The sequence below is a fragment of the Macrobrachium rosenbergii genome, chromosome 40 (genome assembly GCF_040412425.1).
Source record: "Macrobrachium rosenbergii isolate ZJJX-2024 chromosome 40, ASM4041242v1, whole genome shotgun sequence".
In the NCBI taxonomy this organism is placed as follows: domain Eukaryota; kingdom Metazoa; phylum Arthropoda; class Malacostraca; order Decapoda; family Palaemonidae; genus Macrobrachium; species Macrobrachium rosenbergii.
The window spans coordinates 991,369-996,698 of NC_089780.1; positions in this window are offsets into that span (position 1 = coordinate 991,369).

Here is a 5,330-nt window from a genome sequence, read left to right on the forward strand (position 1 = left end):
TGGCCTTTTGGATGTTTTCATCGTATGGAAGCTTTATTTTGTTGTTGAAATCTATTTGTCTGTTGGAAGTGGGACCTCTATAGTATATTTTATTCGCTTTGTTAATAGCCCTCTCGATAATGTGTGGTGGATAGAGCAGTTGCGTTAGGTGTTGGCGGATCGTGTTAAATTCTTTATCCAGGTACTCATTTGAACATATCCTAAGTCCTCTGAGGAATAAGTTGCACCCTACCATGATTTTTACGGAGACGTCGTGGTAGCTTAAGAAATGAATGTAGGAGACAGCGAAGGTGGGTTTTCTATATACTGTAAATGCACACCTGTTCTGTTTTCTTATGATCAGTACATCTAGGAACGGCAGTTTTCCGTCCTTTTCCCATTCTGTTTTAAATTTTATGGTCGGAACTAGCGAATTTAGCCTATTAAAAAATTCATTAAAGTCCCCCCAGCTATTGTCCCAGAAAGTAAAGATATCATCTACATATCTAAGCCAGATCATATTATGGGGTTTGATAGACGACAAAAGTTCTGTTTCGAAATATTCCATGTACAAGTTTGCTAGAAGGGGTGATAGGGGACTTCCCATGCTACAGCCAAATTTTTGTTTGTCAAAATTACCATTGAAAGAAAACACGTTGTTAGTTACACAGAGGTTGATAAGTTTTAAAGTTTTATCTATGCCAAGAGGAAAATGGTCTTCATATGGTTGTAACTTCCTCTCTAAGAAAGACAACACGTCGGCAATCGGGACTTTAGTAAATAATGACTCGACGTCTAGGCTGAGCAATTTGATGTTGTTTGAGGGGATGTTTAAACTATAAAATTTTTGTATGAAATCCTCTGCATGTTTGACGTGGGAGGATGAGAAGGTTCCTAAAAAGGGTGATAACAAGTCTGCGAGCCATTTTGATAATTTGTACATGAAAGAGCCCCTGCTAGATATTATGGGGCGTAAAGGAATCCCATCTTTATGTGTTTTCGGGAGGCCGTAAAAATAGGGGAGAGAGGGGTTGATTACCTTGAATGTCTCTAGTAATTCGATGTCTTTTTTATTGCCCCCTATGGTTCTAACTGATTTGTTAAACTGGGCAGCAATATTTGTTGTGGGATCTTTCGTTAATTTGTCATAGGTCTCTGCATCGTTTAGAAGTTCTTGAACTTTATTGATGTATGTCTCCTTGTCTAACAGAACTATTTTCCCGTCTTTGTCAGATTTAGTGATGATGATATCCCCCCTTTTTCTTAAGCTAACTAATGCATTTTGGAATCTTTTCAGGAGCGAATTTTTGTTGTTATTTTGCTCCAAGACATTTAGCAAAATGCCTTTGAGACATGCCTCTTTCTTGTCATAATTGTTTTTTGCAAAATGTTTATCAAAAGCAACTAGGAAATTAAGATTACTCTCGGGACCAGGTTTTAGAGCAAATGAAACTCCAAGATTTAAAACGGTCTGTTCTTCTGCAGTGAGGGGATGGTTAGAGAGATTCAGCACATTATTGGGAAGGCCAAGATTATTCCATACGCTGTTCCTAATCAGTCTTTTTAATTTGTAGCACAAATTTCTGGAGTGGGACTCCCTGTTTTCAATAGCACCTGATAGCACAAAATATGAAAGATATCTGTACATACCATCATCCCTGCACATGAGGCGAAGTGACGTGGCTAGCTGACTTATTTTTCTTCTAATCACATAGATGTCTTGATGTGTGGCTTGTATTCTGTCTTGGAGGAATGTGCGGATGGAGTCCGGAAATGGGTCTGACAGCGATGTCCAACGCGTGAAACCGTACATTTTGGGAGAAACTTGTTCCTGTAGGCATTCTTGTAGAAAATTTCTCTGATTCTTCCTCTTGTGTAACCCATGTACTAGCCGTTCGTACCGTCTAAAGATGTGCTTGACAGCTGGGTTGAAGCCGAAAAACTGGTGTAAACTGTGATGTTCCATAATGGGCAAAAATGAATGTCTTTTCCTGTAATACTACAGTGTAATATGAAAATAAGAAGGCCCATAAAACACTATTTAAATGTTGAAACCATATATTTCGGGCACTTGTTTCTGTGCCCCTGTTCACTGGTAGAATATGGACAGGTGGAAAGTTACAATGGTATATATACAAAACATGAAGGTGTGGCCTAAGGCCTCCCATGTTATGGAGGTGGTGTTCCGTAAGAAGGAGGAGAGTGACCAAATTCCCTAGTGGTTTTGGCCTCATTAGCTCCCGTTTGGCGATGGATCTGGCGGTCGCGTTTCTTGGGTCATCTTCTTCTGTAGGTTTCTTAAGCTACCACGACGTCTCCGTAAAAATCATGGTAGGGTGCAACTTATTCCTCAGAGGACTTAGGATATGTTCAAATGAATACCTGGATAAAGAATTTAACACGATCCGCCAACACCTAACGCAACTGCTCTATCCACCACACATTATCGAGAGGGCTATTAACAAAGCGAATAAAATATGCTATAGAGGTCCCACTCCCAACAGACAAATAGATTTCAACAACAAAATAAAGCTTCCATACGATGAAAACATCCAAAAGGCCACCGAACAACTCAGTTCTAATAATCCTTTCATTTTCCATTATCCCAAATCCATCGGGAGTTCGCTCGTTAACGTATACTTAAATAACAAAAGGGAAGAAGCCGGAGTTTACAAGATACCATGTAGCAATTGTCATGAAATCTATGTAGGCGAGACAGGTAGATCGCTCTCGCAAAGAATAACAGAGCACAAAAGATCAGTACGTTACGCTTCGGAGAGTTCGGGAATTTTCCTACATATCAGAAATACAGGGCATGTCATTAACTGGAGTGGGGCGGAGTTGGTTTTCAAGAGTAGCTGTCCGTACAAAAGAAAGATGCTGGAATCTGCTATCATCAATCAAACCAACAATATGAACCTGTCAGGAGGACATTGGAAATCGGACGCCATCGACACCTTAATCCTCAAATCCCTCCTGAAGAAGATGACCCAAGAAACACGACCGCCAGATCCATCGCCAAACGGGAGCTAATGAGGCCAAAACCTCTAGGGAATTTGGTCACTCTCCTCCTTCTTAAGGAATGCCACCTCCATAACATGGGAGGCCTAAGGCCACACCTTCATGTTTTTGTATATATACCATTGTAACTTTCCACCTGCCTATATTCTACCAGTGAACAGGGGCACAGAAACAAGTGCCCGAAATATATGGTTTCAACGTTTAAATAGTGTTTTATGGGCCTTCTTATTTTCATATCACACTGTAGTTTTCATATCACACTGTAGTATTACAGGAAAATATATATATATATATATATATATATATATATATATATATATATATATATATATATATATATATATATATATATATATATATATATATATATATATATATATATATATATATATATATATATATATATATATATATATATATATATATATATATATATATATATATATATATATATATATATATATATATATATATATATATATATATATATATATATATATATATATATATATATATATATATATATATATATATATATATATATATATATATATATATATATATATATATATATATATATATATATATATATATATATATATATATATATATATATATATAATAAGTTTAATAAGAGGACAGTATTTATTAAAATGAAAAAAAAATTGTTTGTATTGTGACATTATTAGTGCTCGCACTTTTTCAGAGCTGAACACCGCAAAGATAAAATCTGAAAGGTCGCGAAGTATGCATGACGCATGGGTAACACTAAGATCACAAGCCATTTTTATTTGATTATTTTCTCCGTACAGGGAATTTTCATGTTAAATTTAGCTATAGTTGAAAAAAAATCTCTAATTTTTAATGCTTTACCCAAGAAGTTTTATTTCTCTATTTAATTTTAATAATGAAAAAGAAATCGCTTGACAAATGAAGACGAGCCAGAGGCAAAAGCCAAGGTTTCATCCTTCCATCACAAAAGAATCCCAGGTGTCGCCTCTACCAGGTAAGCAAGCTCTGATTTCTTTCTGTCTTCTTCTTCTTCTCCTCCTGTCATAGTAGGATAATCTTTACCCTTCCAAAGGGGACAGAGGCACAATTTGTGCCTGAGGAAATGAAGGATGAAGAAGATTATCCTTCTCTGGAATAAGAAGAAGAAGAAGAAGAAGAAGAAGAAGAAGAAGAAAATATCAGAGCCTGCTTACCTGGTGCAGAGGACACCTGAGATTCCTCTCTGATGGAAGGACGAAGCCTTTGCTTTTGTTACGGACCCTTTTTCTCGCTTTTTGAAAATCATTTGTCAAGCAATTTCTTTTTCATTATCAAAATTAAATAGACAGCTAAAACTTCTTGAGTTACATATGAAAAATTAACGAATATTATTCATTATAATAATAATAATAATAATAATAATAATAATAATAATAATAATAATAATAATAATAATAATAATAATAATAATAATAATAATAATAATAATAATACGGTAAATAATGACGAAATTGCAAACCTCTCATATCGCTAATTGGCAACCGTCATCGGCTGATAAGACCAACGCGGTGTTGCAGATCACTGTCTCTTGGCAAACTGAGTCAAGTACGGATGCAACTTAAGAAGACATATTCTTAATTTTCTCTTCACATATCACACGCATCTAACATCTGAAAGCACCAGCGAATTCAGGGTGAATTTACTGTATGAAAACACAAGTTTGATTTGATCTTGATCCCGTGAATGATGCAAAATCCGAAGATAAGTAAAACAGGTATAAAGAATTAAATGCCTCTCTCGCTTCCCTTTTACTCGTTGTAATTCCTTTGTGTTTTATTTAATTGATTTCAAGAAATCAGGATTTAGTTGTACAATTAATACCGAATCCTATGGTATGACCAAAACTTTCCTATCTTGTCCAAAACGTGAGATAAATGAAGGAATGTCAACATATTGCTAGTTTTCTAGGCTACAGACGTGAATATGAGACAGTGAGCGAGCCGCCTATCTCCCGGTACCAGTGTTAAGTCTCCTTAGAAGTTGATCCGCTTTCTACCATATTCAGCATTAATATTATATTGTAGTGGCACATAAATAAGTGGCAATTTAATTTTAATTTTAATATCAGAACATCATTAATATTGCACATGCCACATGACGCACATAAAGTAAGAAAGATCTTGATGATTATTAAAATGCTTAGTAGTAAGTAATCCAAAAGGTATTATTACACTTGTGTCAACCAGTCTCGTCTGTTGAGCATGTTACTGTGATGCATAAGGACACCTGCTGTCTTTTGTCAGTCATTAAGAATTAGCTGCAGGGAGTATGTAGGTTGT